General features: G+C 33.6%; 1 long non-coding RNA gene across 6 annotated transcripts in view; it reads left to right on the plus strand.

Moving 5' to 3' along the window:
- LOC102552232 (uncharacterized) overlaps positions 1-23,240 on the plus strand; it is a 212,956-nt gene that overhangs the window by 153,472 nt on the left and 36,244 nt on the right. For 3 of the 6 annotated variants that reach the window (XR_010064136.1, XR_010064139.1, XR_010064137.1), the window contains 3 exons: positions 7,125-7,435; positions 8,385-8,469; positions 8,691-8,827. This is a non-coding gene — a long non-coding RNA (uncharacterized LOC102552232). Of the gene's footprint in view, positions 1-6,942; positions 7,436-8,384; positions 8,470-8,690; positions 8,828-23,240 lie in introns of those variants that run through there. The other 3 variants (XR_010064134.1, XR_010064135.1, XR_005500393.2) reach the window with 2 other exon arrangements.

Raw genomic sequence — 23,240 nt, forward strand, 5'->3', positions numbered from 1 at the left:
GTCACTTATGTACATGGAATTAATATAATATGCTGGTTTGTTGAATTATTACCTGATGACAACACAATTTTATTTGTGAATTTGAGCCATAATTTTGAAATGAAAATTCATTTCAAATAACTCTTAATTCTATATATGAGAAAAATGGTAATGCTATGTTGATGCCAGCAATATTTTACATTAAAGTAACTACAGAGGAATTTTATCCAGAAACATGGATACTGTGGCAAGTGTTCATATCCAAAGTTCTTCTATGTCTTTATAATCTGCCTTGAAAACAGACACACCCTTAATACAATCCTCTAATCCATTTGGGTGAAATACAGATTTATTTTTAAACCCAATAATAGAGGTAAAATTAGTTTGCAGAAGGAAACATCAATGTTAGAAAGTTATACTAATTGAATGGTAGACAAAGTAAAAGATCAAAAAATGATTTGACAGAATGAATTAGAGATAAGATATGACCAACTGACACAAGAACAGTACAGGAAAGAGAAGCTATTTAAGAGCAACACCGGGAGATCTACTTGGTTAGTTCGGAGTCAGTGTGTGGAGTTTGCAATGTAGTGGAGTTGTGCTTGTCTACCAGTTCATGACTTCCGTGCAGGTCAGCAAAGGTAGTTGAAGGCAGAGAATAGGGAGTCAGAAGATTAGAACAAATTGCCAGAGTCAGTATGAGGCCAAGCAGAACAATTCAGTCAGAAGCCAAGAGAAGCCCAGTTGAATCAGGCAAGTTCGAGAGGAATTTTGTCCAGAACAGCTGAGTTGAACCATTAAGCCAGTATTATGAAAGAACTAGCAAGTAAACAGTTACAAGTATGTATTTTTTTCATTGTAGAATGATGCTTAACAGCCAAAAAAAGTTAATCTTCTGTGAACTGATAAATAAATAATAGGAATGTTACTTATGCACAATAGAATTTTGAAAGCTATTCAAATAGTGAAATCCTAAACTTGTGGTAACACAAATGAAAACTAGACCATGTTATGTAAAATGAGCCAGCAGAGAAACAGCAGCTATCTAAGGTCTCTATTATAGGTGGAATCTAAATTAGCTTTTCACATGTAAGTTAGAAAAGAATGAGGTCTACTGCAATATGGGTAAATGGCATAAGGAAATGTAGGTTAAAAGAAGAAGTTTTGCTGAGCTCTGAGGCTGTAGGGTAACTATAGATAACTAGTATTATTAGAATTGCTTCTGTCAAAGAGCTGCAAGATAAAATTACAAATTTTTGTTCAAAAATGGTAAATGTTTAAAGGTACATGTTTAAATTTAATTAAATGTTATTCAGTGAACACAAATAGTAAAATATTAAACAGTACCTACGTCATCAAAACACAATTCTTTAGTTTTTTAAAAAAAGTTACTGAATATACATTTCTCCTCATTAAATATATTCCAAACACAATTTCCTCTCTATCCACTCTATTCAACTCCTCTCTCCCCTCTCCCCTATATCTAGCTCCTCTCCATTTATGAATATGGTATTAACATCATTTCTAGTCCTCTATCTTCCCCTTCAACTCCTATTTTGTCCACAAATATTGAGTCCTTAGAAATAGTCTCTATTTTTAATAATTATCATCACATAACATACACAGAGACAACACAGACACACACACATACACACACACACACACACACACACAATTTAAAACTACTGATTGCATTTCTGTTTCCCATATTAACTTTTTGATGGGGTAAGGAAATGCTACATGATCCAACCTCTAAAAGAAATCCAATAGGCAATCCTTAGTAAATGGGAGAGACAGTGTTCTCTAGATACTCCCTTCTCTATATGTAACCTATTCCCCAGTGTTCAGAATTAAACATATTTTAAAAGTGCTCATATTTAAAAAATTCTTGTTCATCATTGTATTTTATAGTGATTTTTAAGTGTAAAAATTCTCCTATTTTCTACAAATTTCTACCCCTCTATCTTCTATCATTCATTAGAGTTTCAGTATATTACCCCTAACAAAGACCATCCAACCTCTCCCCACTTAAATCCGTTCAGTTTTGCTTTGCTGCTACAAACATAACCTATTATAATCGCTTAGACATCTTATTGCTATCTCGAATGCTCTCATATCTTTATACTATTATCACCCATTATTTCTTTTCCATTCCAGCACTTACGCAGTATTGAGCTCCTTGCACTTTACCATATTTAGTAATTGGTTGTGGTTAAGACCTGACATTTTGCCATTTACCTGGAGAATTCTGTCCATGCTTTCTTTTTCCATCTGGCTAACGGGTTCCTATTTTCCAAGACATATTCTTAGCACTTATATTAATTTCTCAGAATCCTTTCTGAAAAAAGTTTGAATATACAGGCAGGGTCAGTTAATGAGTTGTTAAGTAAATCAAAGGGACATTTTGAACATTAAATAATGTTCTCCTTTTTATATGTAATAGACAACTATAATTTATAAATTTAATGGTGTGTTTGGAACTCTTTAAAAAGCATGAACATTACCCCTAAAACTTTAAAATAATATCTTTAATATTTCACCAAAATTTTATGAATCAATCTGTTTTAGTTAATGTTATAATGAAATGATTCAACTCTGTGTCCAAGATAAAATAAAATATTTAATTGGGGGCTTGCATATATTTTTAGAACTTAGATCATAATTGGTATGACAAAAAACATGATGGTAGTAGTCATACAATCGTGGTGCTGGAAAATCAGTAGTGAATTTACAACCTGACCCACCGGCAGCAGGCAGAGAGTAAGCTGTATTTGGCCAAGTATGTGCTTTTGAAAACACAATGTTTATGTCCTGGACACACATCTTCCAATAAGAACATATATGCTTATCTTTCCTAAACAGCCAAACAAATGGGAACTAGGCTTTCAAATATATTAACCTATTTTAGAGATTATTGTTATTGAATAAACAATATTTATGTCTATTTAAAGCCTTTTTTGTTCTTTACAGTCTACTGGATATAGAATTAAAGATTTCTTGTATTTAGAAGTTTATATTTACTTTAGAAGAAATTATTTCATCACATTTTTAATTATAGAAATCATACTTTATTCTTTATAAAAATTCTCATGTCAATACTTTATATACATGAAGAGATATTTTCATAATCTGTAGATGTTAGATTTTCAAATTTAATATATATGAATATATATAATTTGCCTGACTATTGTGTGTATATGCACAATGTTCATGGAATTCAGAAGTGGGCAAAAGATTCCCTGGAAACTGAATTATCAATGGTTATGAGTATTCCTTGGAACCAAGACTGGCCTTCTCCCAGACCATCAATACCTTAACCACTCAACCTTCTCTCCAAACCCTAAAGTTTTTTCATGAATTTTTATGAACTCTTATCCCTATGAACTTAGAGTAGCATGTTAGGAAACATTATTACTAAAGTATAAAACACACAATAAACTGAATAAGAAAGTGGACACATATTCTTTCTTTTGGAAATCATGACCTGTTTAACACAGTAGTAGGGAATGTTTACTAAACAAAAAATAACATGTCTCAGTGAATTTAAGATAACTATCACAGAATTATTTGAAATAAAATATTAGTTTGCATTGCTTTTTTTCTCTAGAGAGCTCATGGTATTAGGAGATTTTCCATATAGTTAAAGCTATAATGTTATTTTAGCTTCAATTATGGAATTTATTTTTGGATTTGAATCCAAATCATCAAAACCCTTCAAAGACCTGTTGCTGAAGGAGTCTCGCAATTCAATCTTAGAATCTACAGCACACACAAATACACACACAACTTTTTGTATATATATTTATATGTATACCTATCCTTAATTCATACTACGAAATTTAGCAGAATATTTCTTGATCAATTTTTGTTTCACTTAAGGTATTACTCAATAGAGACTAATAAGAATTTACTGTTTTCAAGTTACTAGAGACAACATTGCAATCCAACATTTTTTGTAAAGTGTACAATTTATACATTTTTGTTCAGTTGTCCTTTTTTACAATTTTATTGGATATTTTATGTATTTACATTTCAAATATTATCCCCTTTCCCCCCTCTCCCATCCCCATGCCCCATCTTCTATGAAGATGCTTCCACTCCTACCCACCCCCTCCAAACTCAACACCCTAGCATTACTTAATAAAACAAAGTTCAATCATTATTAGGTATAGCTTTTAGTTGGGAGGTTCTTTTTCAAAATACAGTTCCCCATACCATTCCTCCTCTTCTAACCCCAAGAGGATGTCCCACACCCCCGCACAGACTCATACCCCACCAAAACCTCCCCTCTCTCTGGGGCCTCAAGTCTTTAGAATGTTAGGTGTGTCTTCTGTCACTGAAGCCAGACCAGGCAGTCCTCTGCTTTGTATGTGTCAGGGACTTTGGATCACCTGGTGTATGCTGCCTGATTGGTGGCTTACTGTCTGATATATCTGGGTCCAGGTTTGTAGAGACTGGTGATCTTCATATGGAGTCACCCTCTACCCTAGCTTCTTTCAGCCTTTCCCTAATTCAACCACAGGTGTTCTTGGCTTCTGTCCATTGTACCTATCTGTGTATGTCTCAGTCAGCTGCTTGTTGGGCCTCTAGGAGGGCAGCCATGCTACACTCCTGTCTGTAAGTAAATCATTAGTAATAGTTTCAATCCTTGGAACCTCCGCTTTAGCTGGATCCCAAGTTGGGCCAGTCACTGGATCTCTTTTCTTCAGTCTCTTCTCCATTTTTGTCCCTGCAGTTATTTAGACAAAGACAATTCTGAGTCAGAGTCTTTAACTATGTGGTTGCAACCACATCCTATTCCTTAATGTTCTGTCTTTCTACTGGAGGTGGATTCTACAATTTCCCTCTCCCCACTGTTGAGCATTTCATCTGAGTTATTTGTATGAGTGTTTCTGTGTGTATGGTGTATGAGTTCATATCCATGTGTATAGTGGTTAAACTATATACTGACTTTCAACATTTTTGATCTTGTTTTATTAATTTCATATTGTATAACTTGCTATAAATTAAAGGAGATATTTACATGCTTAATTCATAAAATATTGCCTATATTTAAATAATTCATTGGCATCTGTTGCATACGTTCAAATAATTAAGTACATTGTTTTCCATTTCAAAAGGATACTATGACTCTGTCTTATTGAATAACAAAAATTAATAAAAATAGAGGTCATGATTTTGAAAGAGTAAAGATAGAGTAGAGAAGTGATTGGAAATGAGGAAAGGCAATGGGAAAATAATATTCTAATATATTCAAATTCCAAAAAAATAATGAAAGGATGATTCAACAAAGGACTTTTCTGTCCCAATTACTTATATTTATCTCACTGGAATGTATAGCAATCCTATTTTTTACATTCAGAACATTATTGATGGACTAATAAGCTCTTGTAAGAGGAGGAATATTTCTCCATAAAAAATACAAATATTACTCTTGTGAGTATAGATGAGTTCTTCAAAATCAATACATTTTGTTTTCTCCTCCTTGGCCATTTACCAGAGCTAATTCATAAGGTTAAATCTCTATAACACTCCCTGAGAATAATGATATATCTTTCTTGTTTTGTGGTCCAATTCTATAAAGATCTCAACCTGCACAGGTCCTCTAATAAAATACAACAAGGATCTTCTGTACCATTGTCTTAAGCAACTTTCATTCATTAGAACTTTGCCATAAAACGGTTCTGTTAATAATCAAGCTTCATTGCACATGTTTTATTGTTCAGAACTTGATTATTCACATCATTAATCATGTAAATCTTACTTAACTATGAATATAACAATACTGTATCTTACTACTGATCAAAGAAGTTTTATATGTAGAATTACGTTAGAATCAAAACAAGAGTTTGTTAACTTAAAACTTGAACTATCACAATTCACTCATATACATCCCTTGAATATTTTCCTATGACATTAGCTTAGTTTTTATTCATAATGTTAATCATTTCAAGCTAATCTAAAATTTTTGAGGTTTTCAGGTAAACATTGACAGTATTACATACCAACACATTATGTGTAAAACAGAAAAAACATATTATTGCTCCATTTTAGAAACATGATACTATAAGAATCCAATTTAATGTAAGAAGAGATTTAAAATTATTTTAAATTATAGTTAAACTTTAACTACCCTTTTTCCTTATCACTGGCATAATTATGTTTCACTTGAGTAAATTTTAAAGCAATTTGAAATTCAGTTTGGTTCTTACATTCACTGGTGATAAATGCTGTTTTGCTATGGCATTTTTTCATTCTTTTAAATTAAGGCAGTGAAAACTAAAAATCAGAGATTTTGATCTGATGAAATTGCTCTAAAGTGTGCATAGTGATTTATATCATTGAAAGACTTTATATTTTATAGGTACTCTACTGTGGAATTTAGAGCACTTCAATAATTTTAAATTACTCTCCACTATACAAAGCAATTTAAATTTATTGAAAATGAAATCTGGAAGAGTTCAAATGCTGGGCAATGTTGTACATATTCCTTGAAAATTACTAAGAGCACTTAAATGCTTTTTATAAGCACTTTACTCAAAGGTGATTCAAGCTTTGCTGCTGAATGATGTAGAAACATTTGAAGACATTGGTTTCACTCCAACAAGCAATTCTAATTCACAAAATTGCAATTATTTAACTAACGTATTCATTTCAAACTGACTTGAAACTACTGTAACAATGTATTTAAAGTATAAATAGTATGTATATTCAACATATTCACAATTATTTTTAATTACATGAACGGTTTATATGAAGAAACTTGTATATCCCATAATTTAATGAAAGAAAAAGTTCATCTGTATTATAATGTAATAAAAATAGTGTGACCAAATCTTGTCATCTTATTTATTAAATGTGATATTAATTACATAAGCTAAGATGTTATCATTCTATTTATCATATAATAAAATGTATAATGTAATGTAAATTAATCAACATCAGTAAAACCTTTTCATATAATCCTATACCTAGGATTTTGTAAGTGTGATGATATAATTAAAAACTAAAAGTTTTAAATATGAACAAGTTATTTCAAAGAAGAATCAATTTTGGGGATTGGTTATGAAACTGTGGGTATTCAGGGTGTGCTTACACATTATAGTAAGTTACTAACATGCCCTCTCTCCATCTCTCTGATGCAGGATTTTATACACAAAGAGAATGCTGAGAAATAGCAACAGCTAACCTTGTTTTTGTCTGTACTCTGCTCTCTATACAAATGGACATACATATCCACGATATCTTTCGATCTGTAAAGATGGAGGAATTTTCCTGATTTACCTAAGTGAAGAAGTAGGCCTTTAAGGCTCATGTCAGCATTTCAGGAGTGATAAATAAGCTGGTTTGCAGTACTTCATGCATGCATTTTAATGATTAGAAGGGACTATAATTCTTCCTAGCCTTCCCCAAGTTCCACAGGAGTGAAGTCATGGGCATGAGACTACATTATCGGGTAAGCATCTTTATAAATGAATCTAGAGATGTTGTTCACAGTATTTGCCTACAGTGACATTTATTCTAATTGAATTGTAAATGAAGCAACCAGAGTGTAAACCAACCTTAAGCATTTTTTCCCACTGAAATGCTGGAGGAACCTTTAAACAGATCTCACTTCATTGATGTTTATACTGAAATGATACTGAGAGCTGTCCATTCAAAGTGCTTTCATAAGATAGTCTTCACCTTACAATGTCTGTCTCAAGATACTCTATGATACCCTTGAAATAAGCTGAGAGCCACATATACAAATGCCTAATGGAAAGACTGGAGCTGTGGTCTGTGCCAAAATGATATGCTGTCAAGCAAAGGATCTGCCTGTTCTTGTTCCCTCTCTTGGTCTCCTTACCATTTTTATGCTTTGTTAAAAAGAAGCCCCCTTCCTAGACAGCAGGGTTATATTGTAGAGAAATAATATGATGCAGCTCCATGATGGAATTCTCCTCCTCAGAGATTAATTCCCTGTCTATTGTGCCACTGAACTGTCATAATTTCATGTCTGAAACACCCTGCCATAATGATTTGAGACAGTGTTTACCAGGTCCTTCTTATAGTTAGCTGCTAGCTTTGTCCTCACCCACTTCTGTTTCCAAAGTACTTTGCAGAATAGTAAATAGCAAAAGCCTTTATTCTAGTAAGAATAGCTTTATTAATAATCTATAAGTTGCATGTTTTTACCAAAATTGGAACATGAAAGTAGCCATGTTGACTACATTTAAAATAGTCTTCATTTAGAATCATAGTGTAATTTAGAACTTTACCTATTATATATAAGAAGAATGTATCTTCAAACATGGGGATATTTATACCATATACATGCATATTATTATTGTGATAAAAATAAAAAAATGACATAATAATCTCTTAGTGCTATCATGCATCACTGAATGGCTAAATGTTTACAGGTTCTTGGGATCTCATTTAAAGTTTTGAATATACACATAGAGATTGCAACATAACAAGGGAACTTCCTTAAAAGATTCTGAACTGGTAAGGTGTGCATCAGTGTATTAAGACTTCCCTGTATGCCTATCTTAATAGTAAGACAAGAATGATTTGGGTTTTCTTGGTGGGGAAGACATTAAGACAAAAAAGGTTGTTGTAAAAAAACTGGATTTTAAAATTAAATACCTATTTTCAAAGATAAGAGAAACCATTGATGACCAATGACAGTGAACTTTTTAATTAGGCTGCTGTTTGATTGCTTATAGGGGCCTTTTCTTCACACTGCACTGCTTCGTCCAGCATTGCTACAAGGGGAGCTATCTCGTCTTACTGCAACTTAATATGCCACATTTGGTTGGTAGCCACTAGTGCCTACCATTTTCTGCAGTGAAACAGAGGACAGGTGAGTTGGAAAAGGGACAGAGAGTAAATGGCAGGGAAAGACTGGAAGGGGAGAATGGAGGGGAAGCTAATAATATGAAACTAAATTAAGGAGGTTTTATTTTCCAGTCTGGGAAAATATTCGACTAGAATTGATGTGTGCTCTATATTCATACAGCTTATTTTATTTAAAAATATAAGGAGTTTAAATCAATTAAGGTTATAAATAGGAAAATGTTAAGTATCCAAATTAGTGAATAAAATCACCATAGAACACACACAAATGAAAGCTGTTGAAAGATAAAGTACTCGACACAAACATAGATGATTATATCTCTATCTTAAAGGTTATCCTATGGGATGGTAGTATATACAACGAAATGCACTACTTAAAATTTCTTACCAATTAAGAAATTTTACCAATTAAGCATACTAAGTAAGGAATTAAAATAAGAAACTAAAATGAAGACTAAGACTAAGACTAAGATGACCAGTGTCAAATTCTCAAATTGCCTATATCTGTGATTTGATAAGGTGGTGTCGTCTTGATGGGTATGATGCTTAAACGTTTTGATACTCATTGGTCAAGCTTTAGCAAAACATTTGGTTCTCTTATTGCTACTCTCTAATTCTGATCAGTTGACTATTAGTACACAGTGTATAGATAGAAGACAAAATAACATTTGTATACAATGTATGTGCATAAGTCAAGAATATATTTTAAGTGAACACTGAGTGAAGGAATGTTATTGTTACTACTTCCAAAGCTCAGGGTAACACACCTATACTTATGAATCTATACATCGGAGTACATGTAAAGGCAAAAGAATATACACAGTATAAATGAGATATTTTCTGCTAACTTTTTGTGTGCATGTGTATATATGTGAACATATTACTACATATTTGTGTGCTTGCATACATACATGTATATGTATATATTATATGTATGTGTGTATACATACATATATTTGGAAAACAATACAAAATAAGTTGAATTTTACAATTTAGAAATGTGAATATATATTACATATGGCATGAGGTTTCTTTCAAATGACTTGTTTTAGATACTCTTTCTAAGGACTGAGAAGTTATTCTGAGGCCTTGAGGTCAGTTTCCTAAGAAAAATGTGATAACAGTCCTTCTGCTTTGTTTCTCTCTTCTTTGGGTGTTTGTTATGGTGACCAAGCACTAATATCCATATAACAGAAGTATAAAAACTGGGATTATGATTAATTCAACTCTGTGATGCTATAGAATTTTTTGCTTTACAAGAATAAAAGAATCCCATTTCCTATAACTATCTGGAGTTAATCTAGACCCACATATATTAGAAGTTAAGTCCATTCATGTCTGTTTTAGAAGAATTGTTTCATTCTAAAATCAAATATATCACTGGAAATAACAAATATTATATACAACATTATGATTTTTACACTTGTTTCCTTACATAACTGGATTTTCTTGAAATCCCATCATAATAAATTGAAAAGTAATTGCTTCTTAATAAATCAATATATGCCTGAACTTCAGAAAATTTGACTTTCTGTGAGACTCTTATAAGCCCATCATGGATAAAATATTCAAAAGGAAAAATATGGAAGTGAGCATTGTATTAAAATTTATATTGAACTTCATCAACTTCAGTATATATCATGAGACAATGGGTAGAGTGTTATAAATAATTAATTCTGAAACAATTAACCTGTACCTAGGAATCAACTAGAAATACTTCACATAGTAGTTTTAGATTATAGTAAGATTATAGTAACTCACTCTCTAAATCTATGATGTTTTATCATTTAGACCCTCCCATTGCTATTTCTAAAATGATATAATTCTTATTTTAGAATTTTTTTTGGCAAACGTTGAGAAATTAAATTTCTAAAAGTTCTAAAATACTATTATAATATAATCAGTGAAAGCATAAGTTTGTTTGTATCAAAATAGTTGGTCATAAATAGAAAGATTCTTCAAATCTACAGAATCATTAAATTCTCAGAAATTGAATACACAGTAGAATTAGTCAATTAGTTATGATAAATATTAAAATGATAGTCCTAACATTAACAACTCTATTGCCTGAGACAATACAACTGATTTTTACTTCCTCATTAGGAATCTGTTCAAATTAGAAAGGTATGCTAGAGAATTTACATAAAAGCATTTAGAAATAATATAATTCAGCATTATGCAAAACAATTCCAATTTATTTCTTACACCACAGAGAATTTACTAAGCATAATTTAGTTTGACGGCAAACCATTTCCAGTTAATTTATATGTCACTCCTTAAAATGACTTGTAAGGGTGAACTCTGTTACTTTCTTTCACTGTTTATGAATCTGTTCAGAAATATCAAGTAATGTCTTTAATTTATACAACAAATGAGACTTAAATTTGAAAGTAAACTTTCTGTCAACTACATGATTATTTCCTCTATTCTATATCTATTTTACAAAAGTTAAATCTTTATGATGTACTTTGAACTTTGAAATATATCACGACAGTCCTGCAATTGTATAAAATACAGTCATTATTTACAGGTGTGAATGAAATTCTAATTTCATACCAAACACACGTTAGCTACTTTCTGAGATGTGTCTATTAAGGAAGAAATAATTCCTATCATGAATGTTGAGTTGAATATAAAAACTTCAGGACACTTTACAAATGATACAACATGCTTTAGGCACATTGTTTTGATGCTGCCAAGACAGTGTCTGAATACAACAGTGAAAAATCACATGTAGAAATAGGAATAGATTGCATTAGAGCAGCAATGAGTCAAGTTAGATATAAATACTTAATTATTGGTATGTTAAAATTGCTACCACTAAATCAAAAGCCTATGAGGAAATTATTTGCATTTATTTCTAATGACAAATTTTGATGAAACTTAATTTTTCAAATCCTTTCTTCCAACATTGATTTCTTTTGTTATTGTTATTGTCAAGTTCCTCTAAATACATGAACAAATGGATAATCAATTAGATACTGTAACACATATACATTGTCAAAATTTCTCTATCTTACTTTTTCTCATCTTGTCACAAAGTTTAATATCACTAGTTCAAACAAATTTCCCAACACAAAGTTTCCCAATATTCCTTGATAATAATTGCTCCTTTTGAATCGACCCCAATATTTCAATTGCTTTGCAGGTTTGCAGTGTAGAAGTCCCACGAAGTTATTGAGTTATGTTTTCAACTCATTCAGGTTTACTTTTTTTTCCACGTGGAAAGGTTTAATCAGAGAAGAATAGTAGAAGAAGAGAGGAGTAAAGACTGGCCATGAACATGTGGAGGGAAGGGGGAAGGGAATGGGGAGACAAGGGACAATGGGAAAGAGGGGAAGAGGGGAAGAGGGGAAGAGCAGGGCTTAAGAGAAGAAAGAGAATTCAGGTTTACTTACATATAATATACTTATAGGAACATCGATAACAAGATACCTATTCTCTCAAATTATTTTTACTTAGCTATTATCTTCATATATATTTATTAATGCATTTAGTGCATTTTTATTTTATAGTACATTTAAACTAATTTTCATGCTATTTCCATATTTCATAGATTTAGGAATTTTAACATTGTTCATTATAGGAAATACATTCAATTGTGGGTAACATGAAAATTAGAAGGTTTGCATTAGAGAGGAATTATAAAAATATAGCTTGGGAACATTTGTATGTGAAAATTATATTTCTCTAAAGAGTTTTCTTTTTTAAAAAAAAACTCCAAGAATATCACCAAACCTCAGAATGTAAGCGTGATTTCTGGTTATTTAGGCAAAAATGGTGACAGCTAAATCAATCAGTTTTTAAACTGTACCTAAATACGAAATTCCTAGCACAAAAATGATAAATATTAGAAGATACAAAATTGCTTATTACCAGTTTCTCTACAAATTTTGTTAAAGTAAATGCTCATATGAAACATCAAAAATAACCATGATTCAATGACACATTATTAATACTAATTATATATGATTTAACAAATCAAATTTAATTGTCATGGCAGTTTCTTACTTTATATTTTATCAGCATTAGTTTTTACAAAAAGACAATAAAATTAATAACTTCATTATTCAAAAGAGTATTGTGAAACAAGCAAATATAAACATAATTAGACAAAACAGAGAAAATCATATTATCAGAGCTTCTGTGACGTACATAGCTTGTGTAGCCTGTGAAGTGTATGGGTTACTCCATGGTGCTCCAGGTTCTCACCTTCACCATTGACTGTGAAAAGCATTAGTCACACTATGTGTACCACCTCACACATTTTCGGGAATAATTTAACAATTCCATCCAAGTCTGGAAGGCTGCAAACATCTTACCTAGAATTTTTTGTCCATTCCTCTTTTCAGAGCCACTTATAAAAAAGTCTTGGTATATAGTGAACAACAGAAATATTCTGTGAGGAAGCTAGTGTGCGCCACAATACTTGCCCATGAGCATGTTTTAAATAAAAAAAAACTGTATGAACTTTTTAAAATGCTATTGATGAATTAAAGATTTTCGCAAGTCAGGTCTCATCACAATCTCATTATTGGTCATTTAAATGGTATATATTACATAAGATATTGTTTGTATAAAATGCTAGACATATCAGAAAGGAATGGTAAGTATCATAGGGAATTGAGTTTTTCTGCAAGACTCTTTTTCCACTGTTAAGGAGAAAATCATCAATAGCAAAATATAGTAAGTAAATTCTCAAATGGGAATTTCAGGTTGAAGGCATAACAATAAAATGGTATTAAAAGTGCTTATTCACTGGAAATGACACACCAGTGCTTCTGACATGTCATTGTAGCACAACAGCACATTCTGCCTATGTAGAAAAAAAAAAGTAAACAGAGGGAAAATACCCAGTTAATCAAAGTTCTATATTTTGTACAAACAAGAAAATTGATCAGTTTATTATCCTGTATGAGCTGTGAATGAATTATAGATCATAAATTTTATCTTGCACAAAATTTAATGTCACACAGGCCTGCTCTCACTCCAAAAATCAGGTAGATTTTCCTTCATGCCTTTATACCAGCAAACACCATATGATCTAATTCATTTTTTTAAAACTATGATCATATTTCAGGAACAATAATATGATGGATATAATGCATTTTGTTAAATATGAGGCCATAAAATTATTGGATAAATGTAACTCATATTTTTAAATAAAAAATAAAAATCTCAGCTTCTCACAGTGATGTCTAAAACTTTGCATGTTTTCAACTTCATATATGCCCAGTACTTTGCAGTCAAACGGGCTACTTGAAGATGCAAAAAATGTTATGTTTAAATAATCTCAGACATTTGAGTGTTTATGAACGGTACATTAAATTGTAAGATGTGGCAAATATGAGTAAATAGAATTTTATTTCTAAACTATTTATATCTTTGCCTATCTAAGTTAGAAAAGTCCTACGGTTACTACCAGTTTGAAATTTCCTCTTTCGACCAGGAAAACACTTCAAATATTTCTCGAAACAGAAGCTGTTCATGAGTGAAGTGAACATAATCTCATTCAGGCTGTCAACAAAAGCAAATATATATTTTGGTAGAGAATATCCCATGCTGAAAATTGTAAGTGGCAGTGGTGCTACTGAAAATGAGAAAATGTGAAATTTGATTTCACTTGTGTGCTATGGTGTTTCTATATTTACAACACAATATTGTTTTATTCCCCTAAGCCAGTTTTAAACACTTTTGATTTCACCACATTTTAACTTCTTTATTTTTCATGCTTCCATATATTCATGGAAGTAAATAATTCATAAAGATTGCAATATGCATTTTAATAGGGTTTCAAAATGAGAAGTTGAGTATGCATATATTTTCATAAAAACTCCGTTCTAAGGCAGTGTTTTTCAAACTGTGATTTGTGACCCCTTTGTGGGTTGAGCAATCCTCTCACAGGACTCACTTATCAGGTATCCTACATATCAGCCATTTTACATGATGACTCATAATAGTATCACAATTAGAGCTATGAAATAGCAACAAAAATAATTTTATGGTTGGGGATCAGCACAACATAAGGAACTATATTAAAATATCGTACCAATAAGAAAGTTGTAAACACTAGTTTAGGGTATCAAATAACCAAAACAAAGAAGATGTAAAAGGTTTACCAAAATATTCTAATTTGTAGGCTAATTCACAGAACAAATTAATAACAGCAAAAGAAAAAAAAAAACAAAAACCAAACAAACAAGAAAACCCCAAAGAAACAAAATGAATCCAACTGAATTGGAGTAAGCTACATGCATGTGCAATGTTGATCCCAGAGGACATGAGTGATTAAATGAAAATCACAATGCCAAATATGGATTCCAAGATTACATACATATGAATTATTCATCATTCAATCTCTAGAGGTCTGAAAATAAGACAAACTTTTGCCATTATTCCTGGTTGGTTGTAAGAAGCTATTGCTCAGGACATGCACTAGTTATAGGACACAATAAAAGCAATCTTTTTTTTTTTTTATTAACTTGAGTATTTCTTATATACATTTCGAGTGTTATTCCCTTTCCCGGTTTCCGGGCAAACATCCCCCTCCCCCCTCCCCTTCCTTATGGGTGTTCCCCTCCCAACCCTCCCCCCATTGCCGCCCTCCCCCCATAGACTAGTTCACTGGGGGTTCAGTCTTAGCAGGACCCAGGGCTTCCCCTTCCACTGGTGCTCTTACTAGGATATTCATTGCTACCTATGGGGTCAGAGTCCAGGGTCAGTCCATGTATAGTCTTTAGGTAGTGGCTTAGTCCCTGGAAGCTCTGGTTGCTTGGCATTGTTGTACTTTTGGGGTCTCGAGCCCCTTCAAGCTCTTCCAGTTCTTTCTCTGATTCCTTCAATAGGGGACCTATTCTCAGTTCAGTGGTTTGCTGCTGGCATTCGCCTCTGTATTTGCTGTATTCTGGCTGTGTCTCTCAGGAGAGATCTACATCCGGCTCCTGTTGGTCTGCACTTCTTTGCTTCATCCATCTTGTCTAATTGGGTGGCTGTATATGTATGGGCCACATGTGGGGCAGGCTCTGAAACAGAGAATGAAAGCAATCTTACTCTGACCAATAAACTTTTTCTGTTGGTTAACTCTCACAAGTCTGGAAAGCGTTATGAAGCCTTCTTGAGGGAGAGAAACCATTAATGGTCTCACCCATATACAATGGGCTCATTAGAATGACGCAGTGACTGCTAAAAAGGTAAGAGCACATGGTGATGGAAGGGAGCTGTGCTGACAATAGGTTTATGGAGAGTCATTTTGAAACTTGACATGATCAAGATACACTGCATAAAAGCATGAAACATTTAAAGAAAAATGCATGTATTAGAGAAAAGAAAAATACACGAAGGGCTTCACCATGAAAACTTTCAAATCACAGTATAATTTACAGATAAGTTATTTGAATTCAAGTAAGATTAGCTGTTTTACACAATACATTTCTATATTAGTGATTTTATAATAATCTTAAATATGTTTAGTTGTTTCTGCAACTAAATTGTAATGGTTGATTAATCATGCACACTTTTCTTTCAGAATAATTTTAATTAGTTTCAGGTGATATCTGTGACTTTATTTGTGCTCCATAAAATGAAATTCTAATAATAATTTTACTATTTAAAATATACATTTATATCATACTTGTGAATATTTTAAATGACACAAATAGAAAATTATGTTGTATTTAAACAGTCTCTAAATATACATATGCCTTAACACAGAAATTAGTCTGAAAAGAGAAACAGACTTTCCATATATTAAATATAAAATACCAGCGAAGTCTTTATAATGTTTACTATATTTTCATGAAATATATGAAAGAAAAAATGAAAATAATGTCTAAAATAAAACTGAAATGTTGTAATACTTTTGGATCAATATGTTCATTACAAAGACAAATCTTATTATTCCATTTAAAATTATCATTAAGTTGCTTCAGGGGGCCAACAATTTTGTAAGATAAGCATTTAGACCTGTCTTTGAATTGTCAGGACCCACATAAGTAGTCTGGCCTAGCTGCATGTGACAATAAGCTCTGTGTTTTCGTTTTGCTTTCTTTTTGGTTTCAGTTTTTTGTTTTTTGTTTTTTGTTTTTTTGGTTTTTTTTTTGCAGAAACAAACTGATCATGGTAACCCACGGCAGGCCAGCCTCTAAAGGTGCTCACACCAACTCAAGACCTGCTCATCTTAACTCCCTTGGTGTAGTAACTTTCACATGTCTAACATGTTTCTGTTTCAGTATTTCATTTTGCCTCCTCCAGTTTTGTAGACACTTCTCAAGGTAAGCACATAGTGCTCTCTCATAAATGTTTTAGGGGTGGTATTTTATTTAGTAATCTGAATGAAGGCACAAAGGCTGGCCAATGATCTGAAGAACACCCACGGCATAAGACAGTGGGCTATGGATCTCTATGGTGGTTGTTGATTGTTTCATTACCAGCTCCTTGCTAAAGCCGTCAAATATAAGAGAAAAGAATCACAGGCTGAATTAATTGCTAACCTTGAGTGTATGGCGTTTGAATTTATACTAATTCCTGACAAGACATCATAAAGTTTCTCATAATTTTCAATTTTCAAAGATAAAATTGTAGATAGAGCAGAACTATTAACTGATCATTTGCTGAAATGATTTTCCTTAATTTAATGATGAAAACAGTTGTTGCATGGGGAAATAATTGATGGCTTTCTTAATATAATGATGATGGATAAAGCAAAACCTCAGGATGTTTATTCCATCCCATTTCTCTAGTTGGTAGTCATCAGTGTAAAATCTAGTGGGTAGTAGGCAATAACTATCTTATGTCAATGTTTCCCTTTCTAATAATCAAATCAAATCCTGAAATCTATGTATTAGATGGCTAAAGAATGTCTTTAAATTTATTTTAAATATATATACTTAATCTATCAATAAATCATGAAATTTTTAAGCATTGTGATTATATTTTAGTTCTGATTTTTGAAAATTTTCCAATCTAAGAATGAACAGTACTTAAGGCAAGGCACCATTAACCTGCTATGAAATGAAACGGTCTTTATAAGTACTCCTTGACCTTGAAAATCTCCCTGACTGTGCTCTACTCTGTTCTACAATGAATCCAAGCTATTATCCTTTGTTAAAATCTTAAAATACTGAACCGGAACAGCCTCGTAATGTGAGACCAAAGCAGAAACAATATACCTTGCAAGTTAATGGGAGACCCAAACAGGAAAAATATACCTTGCAAGCTAAGGGTTCTCTTTGAAGTTAAGACAAGTTAGGAAGTAGTTACTGTTTGTCGTCCCATGTTAAGTTCTTGCAAGTTGTGGTTTCTATTTGTAATTAAGCAATTGCTGTTTATTCTGTGCAGATTTCTGATTGTTGTTAAGAAAAAAGTCCCTGTTTCTCCTATGTTCTAATTTAAGAAAAAATACTGCTTTGTTGATCCAATTTATAATTTTTACAACCCCTTTACCTTGTTCTTTTCACTAAATTGTATCTTTCTAATAATGTGTAACAGCCAACTCTCTTGCTAAAATGAACATACTATCTCTCCTATGAAAGAGACTTGAAGAGGCCATCAGAGAACTGCTCTCTCAAATTCTGATTGAGGTTAAGACAGCTCTGACTGGGTAAACCTGGGTGCATCCCAAAACACAGCTTGATTTAATTGGACAATTGTGTATTTGGTTTTTTCTCCTCCTGATTCTCAGATATAATGGTAACCAGTTCATAATGTAATCAATAAAAGAAAGACAGAATAGAGAAGACTGAGAAAAGAAATGTGTGCGTGTGTATGTGTGTGCGTGTGTATGTGTGTGTGTGTGTGTGTGTGTGTGTGTGTGTGAAAGAAAGACAGACATACAGATACACAGACAGACAGAGACAGAAAGAGACAAAGAAACAGAGAGAGAGACACACACACACAGAGAGAGAGAGAGAGAGAGAGAGAGAGAGAGAGAGAGAGAGAGAGAGAGAGAGAGAGATCAAAAGAAAGTTTACTTACTTGAAACATATTGACTCCAATCCAGGATATTTATTACTCTTGGAATCTATTTAAAAATTATATTCAAGTTTCTCATACTCAGCAAAGTGACAGCTCATATAAAATAGACTTTCAAAAACAGATCATTGTATATCAACTTAGAGAAAATAATAACAATAAAACTTCCTTCACTTTACAAATGATTTTTAGGCATGCTGTATGGTATGAAGCATAATTTACATGATTGAGAAAGAAGGTTGAAAATATACATATGATTTCTTTCAACTTAGAATCACAATAGAGAAAAATGAGCCAGCAATGAGTGTTGTGTGACGCTGAGAACATGGGTTAATATAAGAGCTTGGTTAAAAATTTTACCTGATGATACACCTCAAATCTAAACTGTAAGAAATTTAAAGTATTACTCCTAAAACAACGCCTATAAAACAAACATAAAGACACCCTATTAAGAATATCTTTTCTTTCTCTATATTAGAAGAGGGCAGACGTTTAGAAAGCACTAGTGAGCAAAGACAAGGTAATAGGCAAGAAATAAAACAAGCGGAATAGTCCTGTATGACAAGAGTTGCATTTTGCCTTTTCTCTCTGTGAGTCTCATTCTCCCTTTCTTTTCAGACTTGAAAAATAAGAGCGGGTTTTGTCTTTTCTCTCTGTGAGTCTCATTCTCCCTTTCTTTTCAGACTTGAAAAATAAGAGCGGGGCTATGACTTCATGATGTCTCTAACCTGTAGTTGGCTTTATTGAAAGGGAAAGGTAATTGTTACATCTACTGGAACATGCCTTACATCTAATAAACATTATTAGTTATCCACGTCATAGTCATCTTAGTCTTGTACTAGTTGACATATATTGTAAGGCAGATAGTATAGTAGCTTGCGGGGTATATATCTGAATGAGGTTGAAGATAATTTTCTTCCTCTGATAGGGCATATGAAACTTGCTACTACTATGATTGCTAAACATAAAGAATGAAAATTCCATTTAAGTACTAGTTACATTTTCCCACAGTCTGTAATTTAAGTATATTCTATCTTTAGCCTAAGGAATTTACCCTGTGAAGGTGAAGGGTACACAATAGCATTGGAAATAATGTATAATGTTTGGGGGCATTCTATGAGACCCCGTCAGCTGACAACCATTTCCTGGTACTAGTGGTCTCATTAGTAATATAAAATAGCTAGTGGGGTATTGTCCCACTCACTATAGTTGAACTGAATTCCAGAAATCTGTCTTTAATCTGTCTGTCTGTCTATATGTAGTCTTTGAATTATATTTGTCTGTCTGTCTGTCTGTCTGTCTGTCTCTCTCTCTCTCTATCTATCTATCTATCTATATCTATGGAAGCTAATACAGCAGTATATTTCTATATTCAAGAATATTTAGTTTCAGGTAAGTTGATATAGATTAAAGTCTCCCAAAAGCAAAGAGAGTATCAAATATCACCTGAGAATGGATCAAATTAGTTTTGTTTCACTAGCATAAATATAAGTATACCCATAACCTATGATTCAAGATTTGAAATTAGATATTTTCTTGAACTCATGATACAGTACTGTTCTGACATGCTAAATTACTATTGCACACTGAGGCTCCCAATAGCTGTATAATAAAAAGTAGAAATACTGTATTGTTCAGTGTCTTGTTGAACTATAAAATTTGGTAAGCTAAATTTTAAGTGGAATTTTACTAATGATAGGTCCAATTTAACAAGAATTGATGAGAAATAACCCTCTTCATAAGTCAAATTACATCTGAAATTACCTCCTCCATATTCACTTGGAAAGAGGACATGCATATTACTCTCTCCTCATCTTTTTTTTTTTTTTGATTTTTAGTGAAAAGTTTCCTCTAAGAATAGGACTTACAGATCTGGAGGGAAATATACCATCCTTAATACTTAAATGCTGACATATTTCTATGAACCATGTCCTATTAGAAAGTTTCTGGGGTCATTTTCTTTACTGTAACTTGATGTCATAATTATGAGACAGACATATTCAATTGCAAATTTGACACTGTTTGTTTGTTCCTTTCCACAAAGATGATTATCTGGGAGTAATAACAAATTGACATAAGTGGTTACGTTTGTCATTAGAAGGTAGTGAAGTGGGGGTTGGGGATTTAGCTCAGTGGTAGAGCACTTGCCTACCAAGCACAAGGCCCTGGGTTTGGTCCCCAGCTCCGAAAAAAAAAATAAGAAAAAGAAGAAAAAGAAAAGAAAAGAAAAAAAGGAAAAGAAAAAAGTTAAACAAGAAGGTAGGGAGACCCTGTGGGAAAGAGAACTCACCGCCTGGTCAGGAGGGCACTCCTAAGGCTGCAGAGCAGAAGAGACCACCAACACTGCCCACCCCTGCCCACATCCCTGGACCAAAAGGAAACTGTATAAGGCCTCTGGACTCCCGTGGGGGAGGGCCCAGGAGCGGCAGGACCCCTGCCTGAGACACCACCAGAACCTGAAGGAAACAGACCAGATAAACAGTTCTGTGCAACCAAATCCCGTGGGAGGGAGAGCTAAACCCTCAGAGAGGCAGACACGCCTGGGAAACCAGAAGAGACTGCACTCTGCATACACATCTCGGACGCCAGAGGAAAACACCAAAGGCCATCTGGAACCCTGGGGCACTGAAGCTCCCGGAAGGGGCTGCGCATATCTTCCTGGTTGCTGCCACTGCAGAGAGCCCGTGGGCAGCACCCCACGAGCGAACTTGAGCCTCGGGACCACAGGTAAGACCAACCTTTCTGCTGCAAGAAAGCTGCCTGGTGAACTCAAGACACAGGCCCACAGGAACAGCTGAAGACCTGTAGAGAGGAAAAACTACACTCCTGAAAGCAGAACACTCTGTCCCCATAACTGACTGAAAGAGAGGAAAACAGGTCTACAGCACTCCTGACACACAGGCTTAAAGGACAGTCTAGCCACTGTCAGAAATAGCAGAACAAAGTAACACTAGAGATAATCTGATGGCGAGAGGCAAGCGCAGGAACCCAAGCAACAGAAACCAAAACTACATGGCATCATCGGAGCCCAATTCTCCCACCAAAACAAACATGGAATATCCAAACACACCAGAAAAGCAAGATCTAGTTTCAAAATCATATTTGATCATGATGCTGGAGGACTTCAAGAAAGACATGAAGACCTCCCTTAGGGAAACACAGGAAAACATTAATAAACAAGTAGAAGCCTACAGAGAGGAATCGCAAAAATCCCTGAAAGAATCGGAAAAATCCCTGAAAGAATTCCAGGAAAACACAATCAAACAGTTGAAGGAACAAAAATGGAAATAGAAGCAATCAAGAAAGAACACATGGAAACAACTCTGGATATAGAAAACCAAAAGAAGAGACAAGGAGCTGTAGATACAAGCCTCACCAACAGAATACAAGAGATGGAAGAGAGAATCTCAGGAGCAGAAGATTCCATAGAAATCATTGACTCAACTGTCAAAGATAATGTAAAGCAGAAAAAGCTACTGGTCCAAAACATACAGGAAATCCAGGACTCAATGAAATCAAACCTAAGGATAATAGGTATAGAAGAGAGTGAAGACTCCCAGCACAAAGGACCAGTAAATATCTTCAACAAAATAATAGAAGAAAACTTCCCTAACCTAAAAAAAGAGATACCCATAGGCATACAAGAAGCCTACAGAACTCCAAATAGATTGGACCAGAAAAGAAACACCTCCCGTCACATAATAGTCAAAACACCAAACGCACAAAATAAAGAAAGAATATTAAAAGCAGTAAGGGAAAAATGTCAAGTAACATATAAAGGCAGACCTATCAGAATCACACCAGACTTCTCGCCAGAAACTATGAAGGCCAGAAGATCCTGGACTGATGTCATACAGACCCTAAGAGAACACAAATGCCAGCCCAGGTTACTGTATCCTGCAAAACTCTCAATTAACATAGATGGAGAAATCAAGATATTCCATGACAAAACCAAATTTATACAATATCTTTCTACAAATCCAGCACTACAAAGGATAATAAATGGTAAAGCCCAACATAAGGAGGCAAGCTATACCCTAGAAGAAGCAAGAAACTAATCGTCTTGGCAACAAAACAAAGCGAATGAAAGCACACAAACATAACCTCACATCCAAATATGAATATAACGGGAAGCAATAATCACTATTCCTTAATATCTCTCAACATCAATGGCCTCAACTCCCCAATAAAAAGACATAGATTAACAAACTGGATACGCAACGAGGACCCTGCATTCTGCTGCCTACAGGAAACACACCTCAGAGACAAAGACAGACACTACCTCAGAGTGAAAGGCTGGAAAACAACTTTCCAAGCAAATGTCAGAAGAAGCAAGCTGGAGTAGCCATTCTAATATCAAATAAAATCAATTTCCAACTAAAAGTCATCAAGAAAGATAAGGAAGGACACTTCATATTCATCAAAGGAAAAATCCACCAAGATGAACTCTC

The sequence above is a fragment of the Rattus norvegicus genome, chromosome 2 (assembly GCF_036323735.1).
Source record: "Rattus norvegicus strain BN/NHsdMcwi chromosome 2, GRCr8, whole genome shotgun sequence".
Taxonomy (NCBI): domain Eukaryota; kingdom Metazoa; phylum Chordata; class Mammalia; order Rodentia; family Muridae; genus Rattus; species Rattus norvegicus.